Source organism: Furipterus horrens, unplaced genomic scaffold, assembly GCF_987537825.1.
Source record: "Furipterus horrens unplaced genomic scaffold, mFurHor1.1.pri manual_scaffold_1, whole genome shotgun sequence".
NCBI classification, from domain to species: domain Eukaryota; kingdom Metazoa; phylum Chordata; class Mammalia; order Chiroptera; family Furipteridae; genus Furipterus; species Furipterus horrens.
Genome location: NW_028327171.1, coordinates 31,460,288 through 31,472,060, shown reverse-complemented (window position 1 = coordinate 31,472,060; position 11,773 = coordinate 31,460,288). Strand labels below are relative to the sequence as shown.

Sequence of the window (11,773 nt, the reverse complement as noted above, 5' to 3'; positions counted from 1 at the left end):
AAGACTGGGATCAAGGGCCTAACATGAATTGACTTGGATGAGAAAAATCTTTGTTTCAAGTTCATAATACTATATAAAAATAAATTTCTAATATTTTTCTAGTACCAAAATACTATTCTAAACCAACATATGCTTTCTTATGGCCATAAACCCCTATGCTCTTGTGCTCCCCCAGACAAACTCCACTCTGCTATCATGTCAATCAGGTCTCTGACTACAATCCTAAATTAAAGGATTTCAATTTCCTCAGAACACTAACGCACTGTATTTCTTTGAGTCATACCTGGCATCCTTGGCACACACTTCTAACATCCCATTTTTCCTGGAATGTATGATTCTCCTCATTTCAAAGGTGAAAAAAAAAAAAAATCCCAGAAAGAGGATACTAAAGGCAGCAGGAACAACTTTTGTTTTCGTGGTGAGTTTGTCTGGGCTCTGAAGGGAGAAAGAGCTCATCTGTGACAGATTTATGGAAGGCAATAAGAGGAAGACTCCAATATTTCATTATTTTGACATAAACACCAGTTCTTTCATTAGGCATCGGTGGAAGCCAAGGTGTGACTTACTTTTTCAGGCATTCATCTCATAATGAACTGGACTAGTTGCCATTTGGGAAATAACCTGACACCAAAGTGGCAGTATCTCAACCAATTGACAACTAAAATATTCTTGTATGAGAAAATCATCTTCTTCATTGGTTAGGGTGATTGGAGTTAAAAATTACAGAACTAGAAAAACTGGAACAATCACCTAATTGACTAGAGAGATCTTGGTCTCTATTGTCATTAATCTCACCCCCCAATTTGGTAACTTTCTTTGCGCAATAGATACCCTAGAGTTTATTCAACTCTTCTCTGTATTGTTTAACTTCTATTGATCTTCTTCTCTTTCAATTATTTCTTAAAGCAGCTTTCAAAGATTTCTTTAAAGTTGGAAGCCAAAGGTCATCTCCACTGTAAGGAGTTGCATTAAATTGGATTTTTTCCCCTCAGCCTTAGTAATTGAAGATATTTCTTAGCAGTTGAGAACGGCAATCTGGAATATCTGACAGCCCAGAGATGTTGGCTTCTCCCAGCTTCTGCTGAGCATATTCTTGGGACCCTCACTGGACCTGTCATTTGTAATAGCAGTGACTGAATTAACTTGTTGAGGACTTTCTAACAAAAGCTTTTATTCTTCAAAAGAATTCTGACAACAGTTCGCTCTTTTGCTTAAGTTAATTGGGAGGAGTTAAGTCAGTCTTCATCCTTCAATCAAAGTCTTGGGAAATTGCTGTTCATCACACACCAGATAACCCTTCTTTTCTTAGGGACCCTTCCTGGATTTACAATTGGGACCATTGAGCCCCAACTGAAGTAGTTTTTATGTATCTTTCTGGATCTAAGCTAAGAGGAGGGTCATTCTTATCAGGATGCTTTTGAAAAGCACTTGTTCTCCATCATACACACCAAAAAAAAAAAAAAGAAAAAAAAAAAAAAACCTTAAAATGATGAACAGGGGACAACTATTTTCTCCACGGTTTGAGGCGATGGAGTTTTCTAATATTTTCTGTCCCCTAGATCATGCTCCATTCCTTTTACAACTACTCACTTGGCCAGAGATTGAGTTTTGTTAATGGTCTATGGCAGGACAATGTGCCTTATCTCTGCACGGCAATGATGTCCTCTGCATGAACGACCGTTGTGGTCATTATGTGGGGCAGGTTTTGCTGAGAGATGACCTCAGCACATGACCCGGCTGCTTCAATCAGGGAAGGAGGGAGTCCGTTGGACTCTTTACACAGGCTTGTTTTCAGTTTACTCCTGCACTCTACTCTCTGGTCATCCCTGCAATTTCTTCAATTCTGCAGTCCTCTCTAAATCTCACTCTCCACCTGTGCTCAGATAACAGGTTTTTTTCTCTTCATTGCAGCTGCCACTTTCATCAACCGTCTCCTGCATACACACGTAAATGCCAATGCCCTAACTTTACCAAGCTTTTGACTTTATATTCAGATTTCTTCCTTCCCTCCCTTCCTCCCAACCTCCTAAACCAGTGTTTCTCATTGTATGGCCCTCAGATAATCTGCAACACAATTTCTTGTGGTAATTTTTACAAATGCAGACACTGGAGCCCCAGTCCATGCTAACTACATCAGATTTGGGGGAGAAGCATGGCCCAGGAATCTACATTTTCACACACTTCCAGGGAATTTGTCCACACGCTAAAGTGTGAGACCCAACTGGACTCAGCCCCCTTCAGCCCATCAGGTAGCCCTGTCTTCCTTTTGTGATGAATTCCTTATGAGTGTGACACGCTGCCTCCCTTCTTTGGTCTTTTTTCTTCCCCATAACTCCTTGCTTTTTGAAAAAAAAAAAAAAATCTCTCCAAGGTCTCCAAAGGACAAATTTAAATTTCCTCCAGTTGTACTATCTACTAATATTTTTTAAAAATAGGAGTCAGTGCTTAGCTGCAAGTAGAGCCAACAGAGTTAAAATATAAGAACGTATTTTACTCAAAGTTTCAGAAAATGATGGTATTCAATCTCCTTTTGTCAACTGAGTTTGACTGAGAGAATAAATGTATTGTGTGAATAAAGTAATGCAATGGAGAGGGGAAAATAGGCAGATAGATAAATACATCTAGAGCAACTTTTTCTAAACCAGTGTAATAATTGTACAGTATAACTGCCAGTCTGGAAAATACAGATAGAAGAGGGCCAAAATATTTGATGTTTTATAGAGACTAAATACTCACTGAAGCAGAAATTATGTCTAAATTATTTCATCAGCTTATGGAGGATGCAAAAGAGACATGAGAAATGCATCTTCTTTGTTCTTATATAATTTATAATCTATTGAAAGCTATTTATAGAAATAAAACTAATCTACTAATACTAATCAGATTATGCATATGAGGGGCTGCAGATCATAATTCATCACACTGTCGCACTAATTCACTTTTAAAATCTGAAGATAAAAAGGGTATATTAAACATTGGTTATTCTACCAAATTTAAAATGTTTAGTGAAAATGTAAAATGAGATGACCTGGTGTACTTACTTAAAAAAAAAAAAGTATAGAAATAAATTAGGTTAAATCATCCATTGAAGTAATAGTGTTGTCCATGATCATGAAATATAGGAAATAAACTAAATTGCAAAGAAATTTGGTTAAATAAGTTTAATATACATATGATGGAAATATATGCAACCTTTAATAAACATGTTTTAGGTAATACTCACAATATTGAGATAAGTGAAAATACTCACTTATTCAAAATTGTTCATGCAATTTTCTTAAGTACGTATGTTTATAATTTTCAAAGAAAACATAATTGGAAATAAAAGTCACAGTGAGCATTTCTGAATAGTTGAATTACAGGTTCTTCTTTTTCTATTTTCCAATATTTAATACTTAACACTTATTACTTTTGTAATTAGATATTACAATATGCTTTTAAAGGTGGCTTCAAAATTAACAATTCCATAATCTTGAAAAAAATATTTTCTACCTATAAGTAACATCTTTCTTTTTTTCAAGTAATGCCTCTTCAACCACAAAACATCCACTCAGCACATGTGCACAGAGAGTACACATATTTGTTCTTTTACCTTGTCTTACTCTTGGGCAACGCAGTTGACTTCCTTGAATGTCATGTTGTTCTACCTCATGCCAAGTGAGGTACTTGAAAGAATCTGATGGAAGCTTTAAAACAAGATAGGAGAAAAATATCATCTGGCACCATATAATTCATTTACTCCTATGTGTAAAAGTGATGCAAATCTATGCCAAACATTCAGCCAAATGGAACTCCAAGTAACTAATGGTATGCTCATAGAAGTCACCTTAGTCTAATCTAAATTATGTATTCTTATTCAACTTTGCATCTCCAACACCTGCAACTAATTTGTTTGATGGGGAATTGTAGCAGAAATAAGTATATGTACCCATTCATGAGTCCACATCACACCACCTCTGATAAATTGTCCCTTAATATTACTGAATATTTCAGGAGGAATCTTGTTTCATTTTGAACAGATCTAATGGTTAAGGGCTCCTAATTTTATGGGCCCCAAAGAATCTATTCACATGTGACTACTGTTTAAGTGTTTGATAACCATTGTCATCTTCTTCCTAGGTCATTCAATTATTACTCACAGACCACGGTTTGCAAATGATTCACTATCTAGGAAGAACATGTGGTTCTTCCTGGGAAGAGTTCCAATTTGTTGACATTGCTCTTTCAATGTGTAGCCAGTATTGAATAAATTATTTCATGTCTGGTCATCTTTCTTGTTCTAGACAGTATAATACTGACCAAAATATGTGCCAAGATCACATTTAGGTCAATCATATTATATAGAGCTATGGGGTTGTAGTCAATCACAATTTCCATTATCTTCTACAGCTTATGGTAGTTTCAAGGTAACACAAGAAATATTACTAGGAAAAGACAATACGTTAAATACATACACCATGGGTTCATCCTTCTGTAAACCAGTGTTATAAACATATACAAACAAATGAAGAATATTTGATTTAAAGAAATGTCATTGAAGTATTTGGAACAACTGCATTCATCTTACTGAGCAGCATTTCACAGGGCTTATGTTTTGCTTGAGCTATAAGTCTGTGTGACTAATGCTAACATAAACAACATTTCCACTATTAAATAGGATTATAAGGCCCTGGATTCAACCAAAACAAGCATTTCTCTTTATTACCATACTTCTCAGAGCCTTTAGCATTCTAATATATATTGTAAGTCTATACTACAAAGTGTTCCCCTGAACTTTTAAAACATAGAACTTTTCATTTTTGGAGCAGCATGTGGGACCGTGTATCTTGTAAAGCAGAATTTGGAAAAAGCTGTCTCAAAATGAGTTGGGAAGAAGTGGCTTTTTAAAAAGCATTTAGCTTTGTTCTTTTAACTTAATAACTTATTCACTGAATGACCCTGACTGTCCCAGTACATAATTAAATATCTTCATTTAAAAATAGTACTAATAATAAAATCTTGCTAGCTTAATAACAATAACACCAAAATATTAATCCTTGAGTAATTCTTTGAGATATCCTGAGAATTCGCTAACATGCTTTCAAAGATTTCACTCATCCTTAGAGCTATTTAAAAAATAAAACAGAAAACTAAGAAGCATAAATGCATTTATGCATTTTAGATAATTGAGGAATGTAATTTCTGGCTTACTCTTGGTTGTTAAGTTCTCATGTTTATGGAAATTTCTTTCCCAACCTGTTATGTGCTTTTGAAATATTTTTTTCTTGCTTCTATCATAGAACAAAATTTTCTTTAAATTTTCACATTACATTGCCTCTTTGTGGTATTCCTTGAGGTTCTTGCTGAGAAAAAAAACTAAGCCAAAACTGTATTAAAGAAGATAGTTTCCATTTTTCAAAGTCCCTCTGTTTTTTAAAGGAGTTACGTGTAGCCATTGCCTTTCTTTGTTTATGTCCACATAAAGCTGTCAATGTGTTGCAGTTTTGTCAATATTGGTTTCTCTTTAAGGGATAGTGAATATTTCTGCCTTACTCTGTTCTTTTTCTGTTTTTAATTCTGATAAACCAGTTGACTAATTCATTGGTTTAATAAATATTTTCAAAGCAAGTATGCTTCATTTCATTCATTTATTCAAAAAATACAATTAAAAATCTATTTAAAAAGCCAAAAAATATATTGTACATTTGCTACATGTCAGGCACTGTGTCAGGTACTAGGGAGATAAAGTTAAATAAAACATGCATTTGTCTTAAAAAACTCATTTTCACCCTGTCTGGTGTGGCTCAGTGTATTGAATGTCAGCCTGCAAACCAAAGGGTCACCAGTTCAGTTCCCAGTCAGGGGTACATGCCTGGGTAGTGGGCCACATCCCCAGTTGGGGGTACACAAGAGGCAACCACACATTGATGTTTCTGTCCATCTCTTCCTCCCTTCTTTCCCCTCTCACTAAAAATAAATAAATAAATAAAATCTTTAAAAAAAAACCAATTTTCTGTAATTTTTGGAGGTATACTTAAATAACTCACCTCAATCCAGTGGGATAAGTGGAAAAAAATATGAACAAAGGAAAGGAGAAAAAGCACATGTGATTCCACTTAGATGCGTTAGAGAATGTCTTTGAAATGGTCGGTTTAGGAGGAGAAAAAGTTATGTTAATGAAGGAAATTCCAGAAAGAAAGGACATATAAGTCTTAGACCAGAGACAGGGTTTGAACTCAGTGAGAGACAGGAAGGGATGCCACTTTTGTTTTTGTGGTCATTATCTTTTCTACTCATCTGCTCTGGTGTCCCTCCACCCCAGCTTCATTCCCTTTCTTCTCCAAGTTGGTACTAAGAGTATCAACCACTCATTTTTCCCCCTAATTAGAAGGGTGGATTTAAGAAGTTCATATACACTTATTAAAAAGTGTTAGATTTAAGATAAAGTTCATTTTATAAACTTATCATTAGGTAAAGGGCTAATTAAAAATATTTACTTGGGGTGAGATTCCAGAATCCAAACGTGAACGAAATGATCTGCTTCTTTTCAGAGTTGACCAAGCATGTGACTCACTTAGATCCGAGCAGTGTGAGGAGGTAAGTGGATGAATCTCCTGACTGTTGGTGTTTCGACCTGAAAAGCTATGTGAAAGAAAATGCTTAAAATGTTTATCTATCTCTTTTAAAGTCTTTAAATGGAAGCACTTTTGTATAGAAAAACAATCACAACAAATTATAAGCACCAATTTTTCCATTTAGATGAGAAATAAATGCTACCTTAGGAATGTACGTAGATCTCAGGGACTCATACATCTTATCATTGTCTTAAACACATTTTCATGGCTAACAGTCACTTAAGGTAAGTTCTTCCCAAAGGTAAGGGTGTCTACATAGACTGTCTGTCTTAGAAAATTATATGTGCTGGTGCACAAAAATACTCACTCCTGTTCATAAGGTAGGGACAAGGAGGTCAGCCCTCACAGTGAACGCCATTCCTAGAGGAGCTGCAGGGCTAACAGATGAGGCACAAACAAGCATCCGAGACTCCTGACTTGGCTCCTCCATTAATCTGGGCCTTAAATTTTCCCTGGAAATTTCCCCAAACCTCTCATATGTCCTCAAATTTGTTGCAAAGAAATTTAAAAGTCAGGTTCTTTAATCAATATAATTCACTTTGAAATACGACTCAAACATTTCACTTAGCAACAACCCAGTTCCCTCTGTATTCCCATTTTTAAACCACTGAGATAGAAAATGTCCTTTCTGATCTCCTGTACAAATTTTCTGGGCAAATATTCATTGTTATTCTTGCAGGTTTCCTTTTCTCTTCAGCAATGATAGTAAGTTTCAGTAATTGGTTCTTTACACTATTTTAAGCCAATTTAAAAACAATATCTTAATATATATTTTTATGTTAAGTAAAACTGGAAATCGTGTCTTTATTTCTGGCCTGTTTTACTCTTAATAGATCATTTTGTAGGCTCTAAGAATCTTAAGAGACAGCATGCTATACTTTATGGCAGTTATTATGCCCCTGTAGAGATTTTGCTTACAAGAAACTACACATCTTTTATATATTGAGGTTGCCTTCATGAACTACCATATAGAAATGTCTTTCATTTTTCATTTATTAATTGAGCTGGTAGAGTTGGGTGAGCATAACCGTTACATCATATTTAAAAATAGCATTACTGTGCCATTAAAAGTAGTGCCCTAATAGAAGGAAAAACTATTCCTCCATCTAACATTAAATAAAAATTAAAGAATTTGAGACTTCCAGCCAAGATGGAGGCTTAGACTGAAACACTCTGTCTTTGTCCACAACTAAGAAGGACTACAACTACCACAAAACCAGAAATAACCAGAAGTTCCAAAAATTAAAGCTACATGGAAGTCCAACGTATGAAGTTATAAACAAGTGCTGCTTGTCTGGATGGGTATGAGGGGCGAAGCTGGGGTGGAGAGATCAAGATGTGCTGGCAGCGGCAGTAGCAGCGACCAGTGGCAGGACTGCAGTAAGCACAGACACTCATATTTAAAGGGAGGCAAGAAGCACCTGGGGAGCACCCCTAGCTGCAGACCAAACCCGACAGCTCACTATTCCAATGCCGGGGAAGGCAGACTGTGAGGCCCAAAGGGGTGGGGATGGAGGAAGAGGCTCCAGGTCTCTCAGCGGAGAGTAACAGCAGGGATCCATCTTGGACCCCCGCCCCCACATAAATTGCCACAGTTTAGTGAGAAGGGTTACCAGGTAGTGATGAGTGCACAAGGCCCTGCCCCCGATAGTGTAGGAAGTGTGACAGCCCCTCCCAAGAAGGGAAGATAAACAAAAATGGTCATGATGTCAGGAATCATGATTGAAATACCAATCATGCACCTGACCAAAAAGCAGATATGTGAATTAACCAATGAACAAATAGATAATCTTTCTGAGACTCAGTTCAAAGCTATAGTCATAAGGCAGCTTACAGAATTAACAAAAGATATTGAACAAGAAAGGGAAGGAATGAAGGCTAGTCTTGCTGAAATGAATGAAAACACACACAAGACAAGTGGTGAGGAAAAAAAAACCAGGGATCAAATCAACAAATCGGAACATAGGGAAGGAACAAACAGTCAACCAGTGCAGAAAGAGGAAACCAAAAGTGAGGAATATGAGGAGAGGCTCAGAAATCTCTGGGACAGCTATAAGTGAATGAACATCCGAATTATAGGGTTGACAGAAGGTGAAGAAGAACTAGAAATTAAAAAATTATGTGAAAAAATAATGAAGCAGAACTTCCCTAACTTGAGGAAGGAAATAGACTTACAGGTCCAGGAAGCACAGAGAGTTCCAGAAAAACTGGACCCAGGGAGAACCACTCCAAGACACATTATAATCAAAATGTCAAAAATTAAGGGTAAAGAGTGAATCTTAAAAGCAACAAGAGAAGAAAAGAATTATGTACAAAGGGGTCCCAATTAGACTATCAGCTGATTTCTCAAAGGAAACTCCACAGGCAAGAAGGGACTGGCAAGAAATATTCAAGGTAATGAAAAGCAAAAACCTACAGCCACGATTACTCTATCCAGCAAAGCTGTCATTCAGAATAGAAGGGCAGAGAAAGTGCTTTCAAGACAAAGGAAAACTGAAGGAGTTCATTAGATCCAAACCACTGTTATATGAGATGTTAAAGGGACTTGTTTAGGAGAAAGAGGATCAAAACTATGAACATTAAGATGAAAACTGTATCACAACAACCAACAACAGAAGCTAGGGAATCGAAACAAAGGCAAACTGAGTGGGCAACGAGAGTGGAAAAAGAACTATAGGTATGGGGAGTATATTAGGGGGAGGTCAGCGGGGAGGGAGAAGGGGGGAAAGGGAGGGAGATGGTACAGGAATTAAGAAGCATGTAGGAGGGAGTACAGTAGATAGGAATATGTTGAGAAGAACTATATGCACAACCAATAGGCATGGACTAAGGGGGAACAACTGGAGGGAGGGGGTGTCACTGGGTGGAGGGGAGGAGAGGGAAAAGAAATTGGGACAACTGTAACAGCATAATCAATAAAACATATTTTTAAAAAATTAAAGAATTTGATTTAATGTGAAAGTCAGAAAGTATATGCCTCTCTTATCTTGAAATTACCAAAGAATATCTTGCCATAGAAACAGATGAACAAACATTAAAAGAACAATATTAAATTGTGCAAAATATATTACTCTTGAAGCAAGTAAAACAGGTGGTTTGGCCAATAATCAAGGAGGAAAATAGGGAGAAAATAAAATAATATATCAGGGGATGAACAGAAAATGAGAGTTTAAATAACTTTTTGGGTTCACTTATCTTTATTAAAATATACTGGCCATTTTATACCAGAACAAAATCAGGAAAATAAGGATAATAAACTCTGCTGAATTTTTCTTCAGTGACTGGTGTCTAATGATTCTAAACTCCAGTGATGGCTACACAGTGAAAGGCTGAGTTAATAGAAAATACTGGAAGTCCCACTTCTCTTGTTTACTTAATCTAAAGTGTCAGAAATGGTCTTATTTTGCTTATATATTCTCCTCAAAGCAGAGCAGAGGAGAAATAAGTTGACATAATTAAATATCTGATAAGGAAGATCTAGTTGGTTGGGGTTTTACCATGGTTTCTTTGTGCAGTGCTCTAAGACTAAACACAATTTCCAGTTTAAAAGTAATGGAAGGGGAACAAAGCCAGCTGGGCGCAGCCAGTGGGGCCCCCGGGGTTGCGGGGCCTGCAGGCCGCAGCCCGGACAGAGCCATGGAGGGAAGGACCTGCCACCAACGGGCTGCCCTCGGCCAAGGCACCTGCGGTGGCGGCACGGGCTGCACCCTGGCCAAGCTCCCGCCGCTACCGCGAGGCCTCAGCCAGCTCCTTAATGCGTTGCCCGGTCAACCTCCACTTGTTATTAGCAAGGAAATGATGGGGCTGCAGCAGCCAGACACGTCCCTGCTGGGCCAGCTGTGGGGCCTGTCCGAGTCAGTCCAGGACTACCAGCACCCGTGCCAGGACCTGCCATCCTCCCTGCGTCCGGACAGCTCCTACCCACCGGGCGCTGGCCTACCTGATGGCCGCTAACGCCCTGATGCCAGCCTGCCCCAGGGCCCACCTCCTCTCACTGTGCCCCAGACACACAATGCCCCAGACCAGTGCTTGCAGGACGCCTTCCATATCAAGGTCCGAAGAACCGGGGGTGGGGTGGGAGGCGTATCCCCGTGCAAAAGGCTCAGAAACTCACCTCTCAGCAAGTACTCAGACTAAAGTGCCTGCCAGCCCCCATACACCTCCCGCACAGGCAAGGCCTGGGCCCCTGAGGCACAACTGCGGACCCCCTCCCTCCTGTCTTAGGGTAGCTGGCACCTGGGCTACAGCCTCTGCCCGTGCCACTGGACCTCCGCTTTTTGCACATGTGTGCACCTGGGCTTGGCTAACCTTTAGTCTGGCAGGGGTGTCCAAGCATCTTGCATCCCCCTTGATGTCTCTGGGATTGGGACGAGTGCCTGGCTCCCAGGTTCTCTTCACCTTTTGCTGCTCTTGGCAGCTGCCAGTTCAGGGGCATCCCACCTCTGGTCCCTGGGTTCTGCTCCCCTAGAAGGGCTCCAGGACCCATTCTAGCACCCACTCTCAGCCAGGAGGGCCAAGGCTCCATGCTGGATACTTAAGTTTAAGGGCCAGCCTTCCAGACACATAGATAAACAAACACCCTCAGTGTTCCAAAAAAAAAAAAAAAAAAACCCTGAAAATTATCTCATCAGTTTAGTTTATATTAGATTATTTGGAGTTTAAACTCTTTATGCCATTACTACTAGACATTATTAATAATAGAAGGTAATAAAAAGTTTGGTAACACAATAGGCAACTAACATCCCACCACCTCCCTCTCTCTCTCTCTCTCTATCTCTTTCTCTCTCTCTCTCTCTCTCTCTCTCTCTCTCTCTCTCTCTCTCTCTCTCTCTCTCTCTCTCTCTCTCTCTCTCTTTCTCTCTTTTTCAAATGATTGAACACTGGTCAAGAATTTCAGCTCAAGACAGATTACTTGAGAAGATTCGAATTAGTAGATGACTAGTTGGATTGTCTTCTAGTGTGAAATCTCTTTGTAGGCCCCAAGTCTGAATCTCTCCCCTCACTTTTTTATGTTACTCCTGGGCACCACACCGGAGTGCAGTGGTGAAGGGGAGTGTGCTAGAATTTTGTGGTAAGAGCTGTGGGACATGCTCAAAATTTTCTTTGTTCTGTTACTTCTATCACAAATTTCGTATATCATTTTTCTTCAGCCTGCCTTT

General features: G+C 38.7%; 1 pseudogene; it reads left to right on the top strand.

Moving 5' to 3' along the window:
* Positions 1-2,152: 2,152 nt before the first annotated feature.
* On the top strand, positions 2,153-10,751 carry LOC150020837 (leucine repeat adapter protein 25 pseudogene; annotated as a pseudogene).
* The last annotated feature ends 1,022 nt before the right edge of the window (positions 10,752-11,773 follow it).